Here is a 22,769-nt window from a genome sequence, read left to right on the forward strand (position 1 = left end):
CATTTCACCAAAATAGGTGATTGAATTTCTCAGTAACTGGTAGAGGTTGGTCCTCTAAAGGCTGGGAACAGTCCCCAGATGGCTACATAGCCTCGCAGTTTTATGATGGGAATATGGTAGTCAGATATCAATTCAAAACCCAGAAAACATCAACATTTACTGAGTTGCTAGTTATCTATGATGATGGTCTCAATAACAACAGAATATTATTATTGGTTTCATTTTTTTGTTTTTTAAATTTAACTTTCAAGCGATTTACAGGCACTTTTTATTCTATTATAATAAAATACTTAATTGCTAGATCAGTTGTCTATACGTACTTCAAAACAAGAAACATTTATGAAATAGGTATATATACTAACAAATAAAGAAGAAATTTTAAGTTATTCCATAAATTTGGTACTAAAGTCAAGACATGACCAGAATCATGTTTGAAGGTGAAACAGAAGAACTGGTCATAAGAATTAGTATTATGTGATCTGAAAAAGACGGAATGACAAAATAGACAAAAGAGAAAAGCATATGAAAATGTCGTTTTTCATGTATTAGATCTTCTCATAAAATTGTAGGAGAGTACACTTTTTAATTATATTTTCCCTCGAAGACTTCCATTAACATTGAAAAAAAATATAGCCCCAAAGAAAAAATAGTTAACACTATATATTTAAAAAAATACATTAAGAACTTTAAGGAATATTTCACTTTCTGTATATATTTTACCCTTCATAGAATTCCTTCACTTAGTCAAATCAGTAATCTGCATGAACTTATATGTTCACTTGAAAGCCCATATAAATGCCAAAACATCATATGCTTCCTGGGAGTTCTGAAAATGTAAAATTTAATTGCTTAAACACTCACAATAAATGTATTTATATTCTAAGCATTTAGCAGAATTCCTCAGATGGAAGGGGCATGTAGATATGATTTTTCAGGTATTTTAAACTAGGTAAACAATATCTGCTTTGTAATTTGCAGTAAAATTATAACTTTCTCTTTAAGTAAAATTTGCTCTCTTGCCTCATTGTCAATTTTTATTAACTGTAGTAACTTATTCATTTATTAATCAATTTAGCATTTTTGAGTGTTTATTAGGTGCCTCACCTTGGTTTTCTGTAGACTCTTAATTGAGAAAATGAGAAATTTTTTTGCACATCATCTCTAAGAAGAATACCTGTTATGCAAAAGGGTCCTGCGGTGGCTGCTACCACTGTGTTTAAAGTAAATCACCAGGTAAATCCATTGGTACATTACTGCATATTAAGTGAACGGTTAGATAAGTAAACATGGCTAAATGAAAATGAAAAACCAAATCAGGAAACATTAAAGTTATATAAAGAAAAGTTTTTTCTAAATAATAAGTTTTCAGAACACAAATCTAGCGGAGAACAAGAAATTGTGGATTTGATACATATATGGCAGACTTAAGCACAAGACCAAGCCATTGCTCTAGGGAACATGGGATAAACCATCTGCTAGTGGAATTTCTTTCCAGACCTATATTTCCATAATTCCATTAAAAACAAAACTAGCCTCCCACCTCTGGCCTTTTCCCCCACCTCCCACCAAGGAGCAAAAGTCGCAGCAGTATCTTTAAACAGTTCAGCTCACATCGACAGCCACTACAGTGTCTAGCAGGCTAGACCTAAGGGCAGTATGAGGATTTTAAATAGCCATGGGCCCCCGTTAGGACTCTGAACAGCAGCCTCACGTACTTCATCCCCAGAACAATGGGCGGCCATTGATATACATGATGTCAACTGTCTGAGGGGTAGGACTGAAACCATTTAAAAACGGAAGCAGACAAAAAGGCAAACTCCCTCAAGCATTTTCAAACTATATCATAATCAGTGGTGTTGAAAGCTGTACTAAGACCAAGTGCCGAAGGATAAGACTGGAGGAGAAAGCAAAATCTGCAAAGCAAGGAAGTCATTTATAACTCTGACAAGGCCGTCTACCCCACTCCCTGTGCTTTAGGTGACTGAAATTTTCACATTTAGACTAGTGTGACAGCCACATTTTGGCCACCACCCATAGAGGATAATTCTGGGAAGGAGAGAGGATGGGCGATGTCTCCTCTTACTATAATGCTGGTAGGGTGTTTTCTCATCTTCTTGACTGATCCTAGGAGGTTACAATTACAGGGTCTACATAGAGAGCCTCTTGACTCGTCTCTTAAGCTTTCTTTCTGCAATATTTATTTCTCTATGAAACTAATTTTCCACAAATATTCCTATACCCTCCAGAACTCAAAGAAACATCAGAATAATAACACCCATAATTCATTTCCTAGAATGATATGAAAGTTTCTGTTTTGCTTGGCTTTTTAAATAAGAATCAGGGATCTTGGTACTATTTGAAAGTAACCTAGGATATTTATAAAGCTTCTTTAGAGCATTTATCATAATGCAATTGAATCAATCATGCTAGTTTGGAGAATTTTAGCATTACTTTATTTAAATTTAGGGGTTATTTATCATATATTGTCAGACATTCTAAAAGTTGCATTTTTAACTGAATAAAAGACATGAAACATTTGCATCATTAGAATTGTCAAGCAAGCTCGTCTCAAAAAATAAAGCGCGTTTTTAAAAAGTATTTATTGTAAAGCTGCTTTTCACAGCTTTCTAGCATCAGATTAAAAATGCACATCTGTGGAAAGAGAGTGGATGAAGATTTAAGTGGATTGTGGAAAAAAGAGATCGTTTGCCACAAGCCCATTTAAATGTGTATAAGTAGGGCTAATAGCATGCAGGAGAGTTATTTTTAGGTGAAATGTTAAAATCTGTAGGGGCAAAAACTAGAAGATTCACAAGGCAGGAGTGTAGCGTGGACTGTTTGGGTGGAAGTGGCAACGCTGTAGAGTGCCAGCAACACTGCTGAGTCCCGCAACTCAATCTCAGGGGTCACTTCGTGCCAGAATTCTGTGCTGAAATCCTGGGCTGGGGGGATTCTTCCTGCCTGCCCTTGTCATAAATTCTGAATGCTTCCCTGGTGTGGTCAGCAGCTGCAGTCCACTGGCTCCTTGGGACATTTCTCAATGTGAGTGTTGGGGGAAGAGCAGCCTGATTTTTGTTTCTGCTTACTACATGACACACCAAATACAAAAGGCCAGAAGAACAACATCCATGTTTTCACTGGCAAGCTTACAGAGCCTGGTGGGCAGAGGAATCTTATCATTTCTGCTGACACTCCTGGAAACAGAATGATGATCTAAGTGACTGTTTTTTTTGTTTTGTTTTGTTTTTTGTTTTTGTTGTTCTTTTCAGGAGGTGAATGAGTGGCATTAAATAAAACAGACTGTTCTGAAATATAGTTTTATAATAATCCCGAGACTCAGATTGAACTAAAAAGCAAAGTCTCACAATCCATTTGGCAGATTTTCTTCTACCTAAGATTTTCATGTGCTTTCATTTGCTTTTGGTGTCTAGACAGATTTCCCTGCTAGTCAGTTGAATGCCCTCATTGTTCTACTGAAGAATATTCTCCATTATTCAGTATTAACCCACTTTAACTGGATAGGATAGTGTTTAGTATAACTGAAAACTTTCTTTGTAATTATTTGGGCAATTCTTTTGGACTGATTAATTCACTCATTCAACAACAAAAAATGTTGGCATTTTCTAGGCTAGGTACTTTGCTAAACATGGGATGAAAAGCAGAAAAATAACACACTGCCCTTATCTGTAGAATTCCAGTATGTAGAGGGAGGTGTACAAACAACTAACATGGTAAGAGCCATAATAAATTCAAGGTCAGAGAGCACACAATGAAAGGAGGTAATTCTGTCTTACAGGGCAGCAGCTGGGAAAAGTATGTCTTTTCATTGGAAAAAATAAGACAAAATATTTGTATTTATTTAGAGCAGAGTTTTCTGCATTTTAGAGTTGAAACGCTACATTTTGTATCACATACTTACAATCTTTCTGAAAATAAAAAAGTCTTATTTTATATTCCAAAGAGTTGAAGTGAGTTAAAGCTGGTAGTTTTACGAATTTTATCACATCTACTGAAACAGCTAGAGACAACAGAGCAATGTGGAATAGGAATCCAATCAGTGACATGGAATTCAAACTAAGATCGCAAAAAGGTAACAGAAATGGTAAGTAAGGTAAATGGCTTTCTTTCCAGTCATTATAGAGCTGTCTACACTCATAGCAGATGACTGCTTGCTTTGTTTAAGTACACTGGACTGTGACAGCTTTTGTTCGCACATCATCATCACTGAATTGTGTTGTCATTATCATCGCCACCACATTAACAATAACTAACACAATATGGAGCAAAGCCACTCTGTGAGGCAATATTCTATTACAAATATTCACTCATTTAATCCTCACCTCAACTTTATAGGATAGGTACTACTGTTATCCCCATTTTACAGATAAGAAAACCAAAGCAGAGGGATTTAGGCAACTTCTTAACTGTTCGGTAAGAAGTAGAGCTGGGAAATAAACCTAGGCAATCTGGCTCCAGAGTCTTAGGTCTTAGGTCTTAATTGCTATACTAAACTGTTAAATTTTTAAAATACAATACAGATAAATCAGTAATACAATAATGACCTAAGACGTTAATCCTAATAGAAAAAAAATTACATTTATATACAAGAAGCAAGGAATAAATCACCTCTAGGACTCTGTAGGTCTGTGATATCCTCACACAAATATGACCCACTGCAAAAAATCGACCGGTTCTTTTCCAAAAACTCTTCTACTTCTCTCATCTAAATAAACCCAATATTTAGAATTAATTTTTAAATATGTTATTCATTAAATTTAACTTAAGGACAGTGATGAGCAGCTATATTTTTTATGTACCTATCAAAAGATATTGAATCTAGGCTTCCAATGAATATCATCTGGGATTCCTAAGTGTTTTATGTTCTTTAGGCATCCCAGATTCAAACTGTCTCCTATTTATTACTATTCTTTCTTAATTGTTCTCCTATTATATTTTATTTCTTAAATTTTATGCATATTTCCTAAATATGTAACTTCTTTCCCATCCTCAATGAAAATATTCTATTTTCAGCTTTCATCTTTCACTTGAATTATTTCAATCGACTCCCTTAAATTACTGAGCTCCTACTATATGTCATTTGCTGTGCTAGAAGCATGATGTATTTCTCTCATTCGATCCTCATAAAAGTTCTAAGCAAAGCAGTAGTATCCACATTAAACAGGTAAGAAAAAGTTTCAGAGATTAAGTAACTTGCTCAAGGTCACACTGCCAGTTAGCAGTACAGCTGGGAAAACCTAAAGCCATTTAACATATACTCCATATTTTTCCCAAGATACCATCTTAATTTACTGTGCATCTCCTCTGTTTCAAACATATGAATTGATTGATATGTTTGGTGCATAATAGTAAAAATGTACTTAAAACCTTCCAATCTACTATATTGTATGGCTTAACTTTTAATAATCTATTACCCACCAGAATTTTATTGCATCATATCAAATAAATATGTTCTGGATCATCTAATCAATAAAAAAAAATAGGGTAAATATCACATAAAAATTTGAGTAAATGTCTTTAGATGTGAATGATTGTAAGAGAATAAATTAATTTTCATTCCTTCCTGTTATAATATTTAGTAAGAATTTGTAATAAACCCAAACTGATCTAAATGTACCATATTTCAGGATTGATATTTTTGACAAAATTTTTTTCCTAAAGAAAATAATTTCTCATAGAATATTATTGGATGAGAAATACAATACATTGAGAGAAGGAAATTTATGAAAACTGTAGCATATCAAACAAGTCTAATACAGCCATTTCTAAAATAAAACTTTCTAAAGGAAACAAGCAGTTTAAAAAATCTGATATTGTAATGAAAATTTAATAGGACTTCCAAACAAAGAAGCATTCATCTACTTCAGGACCTTTTGAGAAACAAATTCAAGTATTTGCCTAAAAAGTCTAGTCTAAGAATTTTTGATATTGTTAACTCCACAATAGTGAGATATTTGACTTACTGATATAAATTAATTTGTTTAATTAAGTAAAAAATGTGATTGTGACAAACTAAAAAATAAAGCCTAAAATTTGAAAAACCTCTAAAAAGAAGTATAACAATTTATATTATTCCATATATCCCAGATTGACCCATTTCTTTAACTATATATTTAGTATGACCAAAATACAGCAACACCAATAATTTTCATACTAAAACAAATACTTTTAGGCAGAGTAGACAGATTTCTGTAATAATCTTCCACAAAGAAAGATATACAATAAGGGAACAAAAAAAGACTAGCTTTCATTTGCCTAGTTATTCATGTAGCTCTCCATCCCATCTTTTCTCTTCTCTCCATTATGTATTCTTTTAAATTCAACAATAAAAAAACTAGTTAAGGAAAAAAAGGGGAAAAAACTATATGTACATTTTTTTAAAGAGAGAAACAATCCACCTAGCCATATTTCAAAGCTCATCTTAACTGTCGCCAATTTCCCAAAGCTTTTTGCTGATGACACCCAAGTAGAACTTAGAGTTCTCTTGTGTGGCATCCTCTTGAAATCATATACACTTGTCTTAGAGGCTACAACCGATTCCCGCATTCATTCATTTCACCTGTCTCCACTACGGGACTGGTAGTTCCTTAAGGGGAAGGGATACATCTTATTCACTTTTCATTCCTCAGTGCCTGGTACAGAGTTTGGAAGGGACTTCATTAACTAATTTTTGTAGAAAGAAGAAAAGAATAAATTATAAGTATGCCTTTCTTTAATTAAGACCACAGTATTAATATTATTCTTGCAAAGCTGAGATTGAAAAACCAAAACGGTAATGAGAGAAACTGCTTACAAATTACTTCTCAAAAAAAAAAAATCAGAAAGATAAAGTAGAAAAAAAACATTTTCTACTGAAGATTCTCAAGATATGATAATTCCTGGACCCAGATGGTTGAAGCATGTTTATTTTCACATCACACACTTAATCTCTCTAAAACTACAGGGGAGGCTAAACTACTTTTAACATTAAATTGAATTCCTTGAAAATTTATTCTTGTATGTTATTATACAAGCAATATATACAACCAAGAACCACACACCAGGGTTTTAGGTCTAATATCCAAGCCCATATTCCATTATGTTCTGTGGGCCCAGCATGATTCACTTATAATGCAATACCAATCTCTCACTTGGTATAAATCAGTAGTTTTCATATCTGAGAGCTACCTGGTCATTTTTCAGATTGTTTCATTTCATTTTGCTTTGTTTTGTTTTCTGGGACATACTGTTTAGGGCTCCTGTGTTTTCTCAAAGAGTAATTGCAAGAATATTTTTATATATACCTTAGTCTTTCTTCCATTTTTATCTCTACCCCTACGATTCTAAAAGAATGCTCTCAAAATTCACCAAAAACTTTCCAAACTCAAATTTTCTTTTTTCCCAGCAGCATTTGGTATTTCTCTTCCTTTGGCTTCTGTCACATCACATTGTCCTGCTCTCATTCCACTCCTCTCTGGCCACTGCTTCTCGGTCCACTTTAGTATCAGTGTGCCTTCTCTACATTTTTGTCCTTGTCCCATTGTCTTTTCTGTCTGCTCTTATCTACTTGACCTAGTCCAACACCAACATGCTGGCCCTGGGCCATATATGAGATGCAAGCCTGCCTTTCTAATTGTCTTAGATGTGAACATAGATAACCTTCAAACTCCTCACATACAAAATTTTTAAAACAAAACTTAACTTCACCTCAGCTGTATCTCTTGGATCTCATTTCTGTTAACAGCCATACTATACTACTGTCTCTTAGGTTTCAATCTTATAAACTAACTATTGTCTTTCTCCCTTGTCTATTCTGCAATGTATCTTGCATCCATTCTTTCTTCTGATCTACTTACTCTACCTCAATTTGGATCTTCAATTTCATTCACCTAGACAATTGTAAAATTCCAAGTGAATGCCTGGCTTCCAGTCTTTTCCATCTCCAATACAATAAGCATATTGCTCTTAAAATAATCTTCCTTAAGGCCATCTCTGATTATATATTTTCGCTGAGCAAAATACCATCAAGAGATAGAAAGCAAAAACGTTAGTCTAGCATTCAGGGTCCTCTGCAGTATCTACCACTTTTCTAACTTTATCTCCCTCTGTGCCCTTTGGGAATTCGGCGTTTCAGCAAAAGTGACTTACTAAATTTTTGTGTACGCTCCAAGTGAATATATTCATCTGTGCACTGCTAGCACCAAGAACATTTAAAAAATGCCCAATATTTATAAGAGAACAAATGATAGCACATAAGGGTCTTTTACCCTGAAAACATGTCCAGCATATTTTGCAAGGATGAGGTAGAAGTTACTGTAAACGTCGCTAAATGCAGAGAGTAGAGTAAGCCAAAGGAGTAACAGGAGTGGAAGGTATTAAGGAAGTCCGAGGAGGACCCTCTCCTTAAAAATATTAGCTCTGCTGGAAAGCACATGACATAAAGTAAAAGGGCAAATGGTAACCTGCCAAAGAAGCTCCCAGTACTACACATTTTTTAGAAGAAATTCAGTTCCTGCTGTTCTTTATTTACTGAAAAATAGGTGTGACCTTTCAGAGTGATTTATCAAGGATCAAACAGTTGCAGCATAACAAATTTGAACCTTTCACTATGAATAATGCAGAATTAACACACTAGCCCAAGAATGCTGAATATTTAACATTCTGGTATCAAAAAAAAAAATGAAATCTTACTTGGTAAAATAAAACATATGTTGCATGTGTGACTTCAATATCCATAAACTGAAGGAATAGATGCCAATTTGTCTAATAATAATGATAAAGTTAGACGAAGAGTGAGAAAAATCAGCCTTTAAATGACTATATTACATATAATCTTTCTCTTATCTTTGTTTTGAGATATGTTTTGTGATGAGATCTTTATAACAGGATTTGAACCATGCAACATTAAAAATATTCAGAAGTAATATAGAAGCTGTGTGGGTGTTCTCTAACTGGTACTCTTGATTCTGTCATTATAATAAGTAGAGCTTTTAAGGCGTCTAAATAAGAAATCAATATTACACCCTGTCCTATGTTTGACCATTGGAATTATTTCTTGACTCTTAATAATCACTAACCACCTGTATCTGGCTATTCAAAGAAAATTCTTGGTAACTCTTCTTGGAAGAGTACCCCTTACTCGTAGGAGCTTAGGATAGATTCTTTTTTAATGCACTGGGCTCCCTTTACACACTTTCAAAGGAGTTAACTGAATGTCTCTTGAAAGTACCCCAAGCATTATCAAAATATCACAAATATGGAGAATCTAAACACATAGTACTTCAGTCAGGTGCTTAAAGTTAACATCAACAGTCATAAATCACGGAAACAGTATGTAACCCTTGTTACCAATTATGAAAATGGTACTTTGCCTCGGTGGTCTTTCCTCCCCAAATCCCTAAGCCCAGTCTGACTCTGAGAAAAACATCAGAAAAATCCCAATTGAAGGACATTCTATAAAATACCTGGCTGGTAAGTAATCCTCAAAACAAAGTTACCAAAAACAAGGAAAGTCTGAGAAATTGCCATAAACAAAAGGAGCCTATAAGAGGCCTGATGACTAAATGTAACGTGGTATCATGGATGGGATCCTAGAAGAGAAGAAAAACATTAGATAAAAACAAGGAAATGTGAGTAAAGTTATTTTAGTTAATGTTACTCTAGTTAATATTACTGTCTCAATATCAGTTCATCAATTTTAACAAAGGTGCCATACTAATGTAAGATGTTACTAATTGGGAAAACTGTGGACTGGGGGTGAAGTATATATTACATGCTCAATTGTTCTGTAAATCTAAAACTGTTCTAAACAATAAAGCCCACTAATTAAATTAAAATATCACAGGTAAGTTCACTAATAGCATCTCTGACACAAGGTGTTATAGTATATGGTCCAACAGAATGAGATGGAGGGAGTACAAAAAACAATCAACAAATAATGAATAATAGGACACCTACTGTCACCTAGCCTGTATGGAATCCTATTCAGAGTGGGAAAACTATGAGGACTGACTATGACCTGCCTATCAAACACCTAGTGTGTAGGCAAAATGTTCCAAGAGTCTAGAGGAGACACAACATTCAAGGAATCCGAAAGCCATGGCCAAATCCCAAACCTCAATATTGCCACTGTTAGTATTTGTGCTGTGGCATTATCTTTATTTTAGTAAAAACAAACAAAAAACTCCAACAACTCTCTTTGAGGGAAACAGAATATACAGGATGATTAAGGTCAATATCAGCAGCCATAAATCATGTAGATAGTAAGTACCTTAGGGTCCTTAGGATTACTTAGCGCCTTTGGACTGGACAGAGCAATAAGGTGTTCTGCATCTATAACACATAAATTGAACCACACTACCTATCCCCTAACCCCTCCCTCCTGACTGTCCACCCCAACACACTGAAATGGCACCAGGCATATGAACATCACTTAACCTATGCCTTGATGTCTAATGGCTTTCTCTGAAATGATCCGTGTACCCACTACCCTTGCCTGAAAGACAGAAGTGGTATAACTTATGTGCACACACCAGGAAATAGACTCATCTATAATGTGCGAGATCCTTGTTTCACATTCAGTGGCCCTCTGCTCTTTTTGACCACTTCAGGTTTATTAAGATCACTTAATACATCACTGATTGAGAAGATATGTTACTTTTATTTTGCCTTCTTTATTTTAATAAGCTTTGTTATTAAATACAGACATTCATGTATACAGATTAGGATATATAATACTTAAAAACTTATTGCTCTCTGTATAGTATGTCTTACCTGTATTTTTTCTTGAATAATTAGAATTCCCATAATAGTTAAATATTGGGTCAAGTGGCTGCAGTAGACTGAGATATATACTGTTTTCTGATTATTTAAGCCTTATTCTATACACTATTCATATCATTGTATTTTAAAAACAACATACAACTTGACTAACATCCAGAAAATTAGTAGAGGAGTTATTTAATACTCTGAAGCTTCTGGGGTAATGAATAGACTCTAAGTTACCTTTTTTTTTTTTTTAACTGAAAATATATTTGTACAAAAAAAATCTTATTTAAAACTTGACATAATATTTTAAAAATAACTGACATACAAGGAAAGGCACAGTTAAACTGCTTTATAAGTTTTCATCTTATTAATCTTATCTGATACTTGAGAATGTTAGTTAACACAGTTGAGAGACTGTCTCAGTTGAGTTTAATTTCTGAAAAGTATTTTATACAATGCTCTGCATAGGTGTTCACCAAAATGCTATTCTGCAGATATAAAGAGAAGAGGATTTATAAGCTAGAGAAGATATTTTGAAATAAAACCTTTTATCTTAGATACTAACTCATAAAAGCATCTATTAAAAGGCATTTAGAGCAACAGTATATATAATAAAATTTAGCAAAAGTGTCAAAGGTATTTCATGTAAAGTTAGTGGTAACATCAGTGACTTTATTTTGTAGATTTTATAACCTCATCATTCTCTAAGTTTCAAAAACAGGCAATACATTTGCATTGTTAATTTTTTTCCCTAATCTGCCTAGGTATAAATTTAATTTGAAGGTTCCAAATGAGAGTTAAATGTAAATAAAAGTAGATGGAAAATATCTTTTTTCTCAGCTTCATGAACCTGCCTTTCTACTGTGGTTAGAGGACAAAAGTAATTCTGAATTTGTTAAGAACTAGAATAATTGTAGCTCCACAATGGAGGTCTCAAACTCAGGCTCTGCTGCCAACTGTGGCAAAACCAAAGCGAGGCTCAAATCAGTGGTTCTGAGCTCTTAACCACACACAAGTTACAAGAACAAGCTCAAATTTTAAAAGTCCACATGAAAACATAAATTCTCAAAACTTTATCATAGTATAAAGACTGGATTATTTTTAATCCACATACATAAGACAATTCCAAGCTTGCCAATAAAGATCTCACACTGAATATGATGTATAATGAATATATGGTGTTATAATTCTTAACAGCTGCATGCTTGGTAGGTGGAAGTTGTTAAACAAGATAAAATTTTACTTTTCCAATTTTACTGACCCAAAAATACAGCCCCCAAAGTGTATAAATGAGAAAACTCTGCATCTTCAGATTCTATGGGGAAAATCAGGATGAAAGGCACTAAATAGTAAATAATTTTGCCTTTTCATGAAAACACTACTATTTTTATTACATTTTGTTATAGCTCATTTTCACTGTTCATAACGTTCCAGGCAATGTGCTCGATTTCATATTCAGCGTGTACAGAGGTTACAAAATGTTTGCCTAATTAGTCTCCCCTACCCACTAGAAACAAAAATAATTATGAATCTAATGATAAGAAAGCAGGTACATTTTAAGGTTATGACTTATTTATAAAATAGCTTATTTTAATTTTGCCATAATACCACAAATTAGGACAGACCAAGTATTTTATGCCCATGATAAAGATGAGTAAATACTTCCTTGAGACAGATTAATTTATCACTAGAACTTGGGGTCAGATCCAGGACTAGACTCCAGTTCATTCTCATTCTCTCTCTCTCTCTCTCTCTCTCTCTCTCTCTCTCTCTCAAAACATACACTTACTATTACACGGTCAGTTCAAAAACAGCTTAATGAGATCCTCTGCTTGGGGTCTAGAAGTGTGGTAATCAAGGCTTCTCCTGGGAAAGCAATCCTGTCTGAGGATCTCTTCAAAACTTACATGGATGTTGGATGAATTTATTTCCTTGCACTTATAGAATTTATCATGACTTGCTTCTTTAAGACCCGCAGAAAAGAGAAAGTCTCTAACTTCTTCCATCTCTGGTCTCTAGATCTTCTTTTATAGGGCTCACAGGTTAGGTAAGATCCAACCAGTAAACTGCCTTTTGATTTAGTTAAAGTCAATTGATTAAAGATCTTAATTACAGCTCAGAAATCTCTTTACCTTCATCGTATAGTGTAATATCACAGGAGTGATATCCTATCAGCTTTGCCATATCCTATTGGTTAGAAAAAAAGTTACAAATCCTGCCCACAGTAAAGGGTTGTACAAAGGTGTGTATCATTAGGGGTAACCTTAGAATTATGCCTAACAGAGGAAGTAATAAATAACATTTTTTATATTTGCATAATGCATTGAAAATGTCAACAAACCCCTTGATGCTGAGGCACACATTATATCACTGAAAAAACTGGCAAGGAATAGCCAACATGGGTGTCCCCAAAACACTCAGTACATATCTCTGTCATGACACTACAAATATAATAACTGTTATTTTCCAAAAGTTCTCAGTTTCTTAAGTATTGACATTTGTCTTTAATTGTCTTCCCAGTGCCTAATAATATTGTTTTATAATAAGACTTCAATAATACATTAATAGATATGTTAATACTCAAAATATGTAAAATATTAGAACAGTTCTCTATAATCTAAATTGCATTAAAGATGTGAAAATTAAGTCTACTGTAAATACAATAGTGACTATCAGAAGGTCTTTTTTTAAAATCCACTCAGGGTATTCAAGGAATAAATTTGCGATGTTTGTTCTTTTAGCGAACCCACTGGGTACCTCTGCCATCACAAGAATCATACTGTACTAAAATGGCCAATTTATCTGTCTCCCCCCATAAATCCTTTAAAATTCTGGAGCGCAATGCCTTTGTCCCATTCAACTTGGTCTCATGAAACTTAACAACTCTTTATTAATAAAAGATTTCAGAGAGTACTGAAAAGGGAGCCACACCTGCACATGACTGGTGCCTAAAGAAGAGTGCTGGACAAACACAGTGGGAAACCTTTCAGTAGTCCCTCCAGCCAGTCTCAAAGGAAACATCTGAATTGAAAGGGTCATTACGACCCAGGAAAAACTGACATAGAACAATCAAAATGGAGACCTAACCTTAAAAAGTTATAGGTCTTGGCAGAAAAATCAAGTTTATTTCTGAGCGAGAGAAAAGTATTAGACTGACCTCACCCTTCTCCATGGCAAAGTTCAATAGTAAAAGATAACAGAGTCATGCCCACTAAAAAAAAAAAAAAAAAACCCAGGAAAGAAAAGTTCTTCCAATGAAATGACTTTACTCCACTTTGGACAGGTCAGTTTTGTTTCCGATCTTCAATTTCTTTACTAAAATGCTTACCTCACAGGATGTGAAGAAGGTACCCGGCAATATCTCTTTTTAATAAATATTAGTTTTTCTTCCTTTCTACAAAGTGGAGAATTCAAAAGTGCTTAGAAATAATTTCTTATACATGATTGCACTAATTTCACTTACTCTGTTCTTTCATAAAAAATAGAAAGGTAAACTGCAGCTCAGTTTTCATTTGAATAATCATATATAATGAGATCAGATCTAATTTAGGACAGTTACATTCATTATGTGACTGATTTAAACATATTTTAAAACTGTAATTACTGATTAAATTTTTTCAAAGATTCAAAGTGACAGACATCTGAAACACTTCATTCTGCACAAAGTTTGAGCTTACAAAATTCATTATATATAAATGTAAAACATTTCTATTCGGATAAAGTATATATAAATATTAAATGTTTCTATTTCAGGATAAAGTGGTTATTTTTCAAGCAAATTGTCTTTTTTCTAAAGAGTTTAAGTTCAAATTAGTACATTTGAACTATAAGAAGCATAGGGAGCTAATGATTTTACGTAATTTCCTCTATAACAAACTTTTGATTATTTTTATCCATGAAAGTTTAATCTTCATCTTCATCTTCTACTATTTCCTTGTTAACAGGTTTTCTTTATTTTTCTTGTAACATTCTATCTTCACGCAATAATTTTTTCCCTTTGGTAAATGACTTTGCATCTCATTTAAATATGGAGGAAGATATCTGTCATCAGCCATCTTATTGCATTTATCAAAAATTCAAGAGACTGTTAGGAAACCCTGAAAGTGTTTTCAGAAATTTAGTTCAAAATATACCGTTCTAGAACTTATAGCAACCATAACTAAACAAATTGCTTGCAAGTGATGAAATGTAGTTATGTCTAAATGTCTTATTAAAGATAATATACTTATAAGTAAATGCTATTTTAAAAAATAAAAACAAACCTTCTTTATTTCTTAGGTTTCATACACTTACTCTTGGTCAGAATGCCAAGCAGAACATATCAGTTTTAAATTCCATTTGAAAGTTTATTTTCTAAATTAACATCATTGAGAACTACAGTGAATCCACACAATATGATATAACAATGAAGCAAACTGTCCTTTGGACTCAGCATTAGTGATTGACATCTTTAAAGGATGAATGCACATCACCAAAGTTAAATCAAGGTTGCTAATATTGACAGTCTAGATTGAGCAAAGAGACCTTTTTTTTTTTTTTAAATGAAATAGTCTGAGAGTCCTCTCTTCAGCAAAGTTTATATTTATTATGTACAGGAACAGAATCTAAATTTTCTGGCTTCCTTATTTTCTGCCCATGGTGAAGGGCAAAATACAAATTTAGCAACACCTGCATGGAAGACAAAGAATCACAGAAATAGTTGAATAGGAAATTGGTGGAACCATTTTTTGAAATGCTTCAGGATTAAGTTAAGTTCTCTGCCTGGCATTGAAGAGCTTCCATATACTGTCTCATAGCCTTAATCTTTATTTTGTTTGCTTAATTCTCCTTCCCATAATCCCTTAACCAAAGTGAGACGTATCTTCCTACTCCTCTAAAAGGCTTTCGCTTTTTCACCCTCTATTTTTGCTCATGAATATCTCCTCTCTTCCTTTTGTCCTCCAAATCCCATCACTCTATAAGGTGCAGCTCAAACTCATTTCATTAAGGAAGTCTTCCTCAGTGCAAACTCCTCCCTCTGCCCCCCAAACCCTACCGTCGTCTATTTGGTTTAATTCTTAATTATCATACATTTCTTTCTGAGATGTCCTATGCCTTTGCTTAAAAAGTTATTTTAATCCAAATTGTCTTTGTGTATGTATGCGCGTCTGTCCTATGCTTCTATACATATCCACAATATTTAGCACAGAATTCACAACAGAGTGCTCAAGAGCATATATCACATCCTGAGAGCTCTTTCAGAAGTTAGTCAAAGCATTTCCAGGACGATGTATCCCATTCTTGCATAGAGGCTTATATGTTTAACTAATATACTCTTTGGGCGAAAAAAATCCCTGTGCAATACTGTCGTCCTTAACACTAGACTCAGAAGGAGTCTATTTTCACCTGGAATAGGCTGGGACATGTCACCACTTATTTTGAAGAGTCTGGCTGCCCTGGCTGAACACACAAGTGCAGGCACAAGTTTTCCAAGATTCATTGAGATGTGAGCCCGCTCTGTGTACCTCAGATTAAAACCAAGCCCTGAGCTGAAGGAGCTGCAGACTCTTAAACCATTTATGACATGTTGGTCATGGGCAATGGATGACAGCCCAAGGAAACAGTAATGTGATACTGAGATTTTCACCTTGAGGTGACTGGTTAAAACTCAGCTTGGGGTCACGAAAAATTTATAGCCCTCTAATGCAATAAAGAAAGCTATTTGCGACCCAGGGAAAGTGACCATAAGACAAGGGCCACTACCACAGGTCCACAGTGAGATCTGAGAGAGAGGCACACAGACTGAAAAGGAGTTAAAACACATACATGCACACATGTACCACATCACCAATACCACACACACACACACACACACACACACACACACACATACAGACACACACTCACACACATAAACAATGGAATAATACTGCTTTCAGCAAAGAATATACTTCCTTTGGGACAATTCTCATGATTCATTCCCATGCCCTTTTACTCTTTTAGAAGTTACCTTCAATTTTAATGTACTTATACTAAATGATGGATAAAATAAAGCTGCTAAAGCTTGCACTCCTTACTCTCAATCAAAAACAAAAGTGTGAATTTGATAACTGTATAGGTGATGTTCATTATTCATTACTCTCATGACTCCTATATGCGTAGCAATTTTCACTAATTCCCAAGATTTCTTGGAGGTAGCTAAGAGCACACAACTTGGCATAAAAAGCTCTAGTTTGAGTCACAGCCCAGCTGAAGTTGTGTGACCTTGAGTAGCTCCCTCAACCTGTGTGAGCCCCAGATCTTCACCTGTAGGATGGAGTTGACGATAACTTATGTTTGTAGGAGGTTCAGAAGGTTGAAGGTTAAATAAAATGTTGTTAGAAAAAAATTTTAACTTTGACAACCACTTTACAAATTAATGTAAAATTAAGTCACTTTTTTTTTATCTTCATTGGGGAAAGTTATACTGAACACTGGTCAGATTTCTTACTCTGGGCCTGAACAAAACAAGAAATCTTAGACTTAGGTGATCTTCCAAGTACACGTAGAACTTGGATGATTAATTAAAAGGAAACTATGAGACATGACTTTAATAATATTTTGGAAAAGACAAGCTAATACTATTAAACTCATATTCCCTTTACCTCCCATCAGTCTAAGATGGAGTTCACAACCCTTTTGTGAATTACAACCAAAAATATTTTGGCATCTCAACTAATTTAATCCTTCCTCTTAAAAAATACACACAGCCAAAAGGTAGGTTTAAAAATAAAATGCTGTGTTCTAAGAAACATTTCCAGAACTGATAATGACAATCCTATGAAATAATATCTGAAGTAAAGCATATTGAGATCAAAAATTTTAATAGTATATTTTTGCATTATTAATATAATCCAGATGATAACATTTTGGTTACTTCAAAATTTTCATCAAAAGACTTTAGCTTTTTATAAATCCACAGCAACTCTTAATGATTTCTTTCGGTATTTCTCACTACAAAAATGTTTTTAACTACTTGAGACATTTTAGTTGGAAAATATCCATAAGAAATTCAAAGAAGCCATAATTTTAAAGATCCTCTTATTTATAGTATGTATCTAGTTAAATTCAGCATAATGCCTAGAAGAGCTTCAACAAATGTTTGTTGAATAAATGAAACAATAAATAAAAAGAATAGTGAATGAGCGAATGGATGGTGACTAAAGTTTGCCTTTGGGATTCTATAAACCTTTCTTACATGTAAAATATCCTTTCGGTGAGCTCTCCCTTTCTCCATTGACAGTTGCATAAAAATACAAAGGAAATCCATCCAAACCACAGGCACATGTTGGATAAGAGATAATATTTAGAGCTGACTAGTCAAACAAGTCTTCATTCAGATCCTGCCAGAAGAAATAAAGTTTCACAAGGCAAACTCTTGAATTTAATTTTCATTTCCATTACATTTGCTTGGCACAGGCACTGAACTCCATCAGGTAAAAAAAAAAAAAAATTTAAATACATCACCATAATCTTCTTGAATATTCAAGTTCACTTTGTACCATGATTATTCTTTCTCTTCCCTTGCTTTTCTTTTAAGTTTTAAAAATGATTCCTCAGAAACAATGTGTGGCTTTTTAGTTGCTAACTTAGGAATCTTCTGTTCCTTTATTTGCCACACTTTATTTTGGACTTAGCTTGATTCACATTTATACCTAGTATCTGACTTACCGTTTTTATGTTTGGTAGCTGACTGTCAATTTAATCAAATCATTTGCACCACACGGCATTAAGATACTACATCTTGGTAATATATTTCATGCCTCATGTCTGAAAACTTTAGGTTTTTAGACATTTATCAATGGAAATGTGGACTGTTGATCAGTTTGCAAATCCTCCCCTGAAAGTCAAAATACACCTTCTTTAAGTCATCTGACAAGTTATAAGGACTACCTACATTCGAAAACAGGTTTTTCAAAAACCACAGAAGGTGAAACAGAACCTTCTAAAGATTATACAAGAAAAATCAGTTTAAATATATACGAATCATGTATTTGAATCATCAGCCTATATTTTTTCCTTGTCTAATTTATTCAGGTTTTAAAAAGAATATCATTCACTTCATTCTACTCTCATGTAATCAACCACCATTTGTTGTTCATGTGGCAAAATATCATCCCCAGTAAAATGTTTCAGCTTGAATACTATTGTAATACACTGGAAATTTCAAGCACATGTAACAAAATGTGTCACTCAAACATACAAAGTGATAAATTAAAATTTCCAACATTGCTCAAATCTTAATTCTCTAAATGATAGTGAAAAGGCATACTGTCATTATATATATTTTTTATTTTTATTTTTTCAAATAGAGTTGACATTCAATATTATTTTATATTAGTTTCAGGTGTACAACATTTATCAGAATATTGATACTAATAAATGATTCTAGTATGCACTGAGAATTCATTCCATTTTACATCTGCCAGAACACTAAAAAGACACACTTTCTAAGGACTCAGCTTCCTTTACAACAAAGTGGATGATATATGTATTTTTCTTCTAGACATATACTGGTGGGCTTTTTTTTTTTTTTTTTACCTAGGAATAGTGAAAATTTGATGCTCAGGCATGCTTTGGAAAACAAAGGAAACTCACCTCACTTTTCTGCATTGGAGAGGGCATAACAATGCAAAACCCAAATGCTAGGAAACGGATAGAGATGGAGGGTCCCTTTGACTTACCTTCCCCAGTGCACATATGTGTGGCCAACATGTCTGGGCCCATGAGAGATTGTACAGAGACAATGCATGAGCTTTTCCTGGGAACGCTAAACCAAACCTTCCCAGACTGAAAATCAGCTGCCCTCCAAGAAGCCTTTGAAAGTATTATTCCGGATAAAACAACAGTAAAATAAACTATGATGCAGTGGAAGACCAGGGTGTTTGTAAAACAAGGCCTAGTAGGACTTACTAAGGTGATCTCCTTACTTCCAAAAGGCTCTTATCAAGAAAATGGTTCCATAATATAGCGGTTAGCACATCGGCTTTACACACAGAAGGTCCTGGGTTCACACCCCAGTGGAGTCATGGTCCATGTCTACAGCCATGCCACCCTGAACAAGCCCAATGTCTCATCTCGGAAGCTAAGCAGGGTCGGGCCTGGTTAGTACTTGGATGGGAGACCACCTAAGAAGACCAGGTGCTATAGGCATAAATAATAATAAATAATAAAAAATAATAATAAAAATAAGAAAAAGTCAAGCAGTCATATCACCCCTGGCAACCCCTGATGGGCATGCCCAAACTCACAGAATTAATCATGTAAAGGTAGCAAGATTACCAAAAGTAGAAATTTGGTTTTTGCATACACAAAGATGTAGGTTTGTATAGAGTCTGAAGATGAATTCAAGAACTGAGTGGAGGTCTAGGAAACTGAAGCCAGTGAAAGTGGAACTGGAATGAGGGTTAGATAGAGACAGGAAACAACGGTTTGGTGACATGATAGCCAAACGAATACTGTCGTCACTTGAAATTTAATGCTTGCTTTCTTCGTGAATAGCAAAATGGTATATTGGCTATAAATGAACTTTGCCCAATTATCATCAGTTTCTCAAGAAAGAATAAAATTTTTTCTTCTACAGTTCACTACTGAGAGACTTGCTTTATTATTATTGTTGTTGTTATTGTTATTATTAAAAGGTCTATAGGTTTAAAATTCCAATTGCCAAGTAGTTAACTTAACAAAACATTCTTACAAGTTCAGCTTCTTCTATTTTTAATTTTTACATAAACACATCGACCAAAAAACAGGCCTGTCATAGAATGGCACTCAGCCACAGAGCTCCTAACAAACAGAGATTTCTCTTATCTGATTATGGGAGAGTTGCTGACAGGTAAAACATGTTTAACTGAAATTATATCATCTTAGGTAAACAACAAATTTTACTTTTTAAGATGTAAATAACAACCATGTGAAGTAAAGGAGCGATACCACTCACTGGGAGAGATGGTATATCAATTTTGTGAAGGCCGCTGCTTCAGTAAACTATTTCTATCACTACATGAATGCACTACATGAAGGCCTTTTGTTGCTCTCAACAGCGCTTTTGAGATCTTTCATCAATACACTTCCTAAAAGTTTTCTTGATTTTTGGTGTGTTACTTTTCTTTAAGCAGTCAAAGAAGTGCTAAATTGTATAAGCTGATACCCAGTTTCTAAGACCCCAAACTGTCTTGCAGATAAGCATCTATGAGCCCAGAAGATGCAGGATGTGATGGTTAAGCAGAGCTGCTCCAGAGTACAGAGAGACCAGGGACCAAGAATCCATACTTCTGGACAAGTGAATGTTTGTACTGGTGAGACCAGCACTTGCTTTAAGTCAGGAGCCCCATGTTCCATAACGCTTTGGATAAGATGATAAAGCAATCTGTCCTACTAAGTATTTTCCTATGTGGTAGATGCAATTGATTTTAAGTATAATTCAAATATCTTTGCTATCATGAACTATTTTCATTCTGTGAGGTAAACATTTTTATTATCAGAAAAAAAACCAAAATTATCTTACATTATTAAAGTCTTCAGCAGTCTTCTTTATATTCATTAGTTTTCTTTACTAATTTAAATAACTTTACTATCTGGGTCAGATAATGTTATCTGATAAGAAATACAACTCATTAAGAAGATAAAGAACAAAATGAGGACTACCTCCCAACCTACTTCAAGCATAGGAGATTTATATTATCACATAATTTCAAAATTTGAAAGATTAGAAAGTCAAATGAAATAATGTAGAAGCCATATGAGATAGTGATTAAAAGTATTAATTTTGAAATCAGACTGCCATGATTCATTTCTGACTTTTGCACTTACCAGTTTTGTGGGCTTGGATAGGTTACTTAACCTCTGAAAACTCAATCTCCTTATCTGTAAATGGCTATGATAAAATAAACTACTTCAAAGGAGGTAATGCTGTGAAAGAAAAGGAGGAAGGAGGAAGGGAATGAAAGTAATGCTCTGCCTATATTACCAATGGCATGTGTATACGTAATGCCATAAATAAACGGTGAGACAAAACTCAAAAAGTTATGACAGCATAAAAGAAACATGCTACATAATGAAGGAATCATTTGGGGAAAAAATACTGCTTGTGTTATCACATCTATGAAGGCAAATGCTATTTACAACAAATTATAAGTTTAATAGATTTAAATTCTATGCAGCCACCCTCAGTTCCAATATTGTTTTAAAGTTTCCTCAGTCAACTTTCAATTCATTATTCATGTTATCAAAATCTTACTACACACAGTTCTAATTCCTCTCCTTTCCAGTCCCACCACAGCACTTTTTAACACCTACCACTATTTAGACTTATGTTTGTCCTTCTCTCATACAGATTTCTTAATTAAATATAATCCAGAGAGCATGTTGTCTACGTGTTAACTCTAACCTTTTCATCTTGAACCAACATTCTCACCCATAAGATCTGCCTGCCTGAATTTCTAAGTGCTTTCACATAATTTCTATCATGTCACCCTTCTCTCAATTCAAAAACTTTTATTTAAAAAGACTGGGAAAATGTCATAAATACTTTTCAGGGCATAAGAAAAATAAGATACTGAGACACTGAACCTTGTACCCTAAGAATAGAGCCCACAGGTCCATTGTTCTTCCTGTGCCCTCATGACACATAGTTCTGGCGTCAGTGAGGGCTTCTGTCTCCATCAGCAGACTTAGGGATGTGTTTCAACAGCTAACGATTCTGAGAAAACACCTCTCTTTAACAAACACATCCATCTTGCTCACCATCATATCTATAATATGAAGAAAAGTAGCTGATATGGGGTAGGTATTTAATAAGTACTTGTGGAATAAATAATTGAATATTAGACATAAAACAGGACAAGAAGTCTTAAAAATAAGTTCTCTCAAAGATTAAAAATCATAAAGAAAAAGAAATGATACATTTGAATTCATGAAAGTTATATCTTTTACATATCTAAAAAATAAATCTGAAAGGTCAATAACAGAGAATATACATAACATAT

General features: G+C 34.2%; 1 protein-coding gene and 1 pseudogene across 2 annotated transcripts in view; one reads left to right on the forward strand and one right to left on the reverse strand.

Annotated features, from left to right (window-relative positions):
* The window catches only part of COL25A1 (collagen type XXV alpha 1 chain), a 404,747-nt gene that overhangs the window by 215,731 nt on the left and 166,247 nt on the right, over window positions 1–22,769 (reverse strand). The window lies entirely within an intron of this gene.
* Window positions 19,820–19,935, forward strand: LOC112485629 (annotated as a pseudogene).

This window comes from Pteropus alecto, unplaced genomic scaffold, assembly GCF_000325575.1.
Source record: "Pteropus alecto unplaced genomic scaffold, ASM32557v1 scaffold5, whole genome shotgun sequence".
NCBI lineage: Eukaryota > Metazoa > Chordata > Mammalia > Chiroptera > Pteropodidae > Pteropus > Pteropus alecto.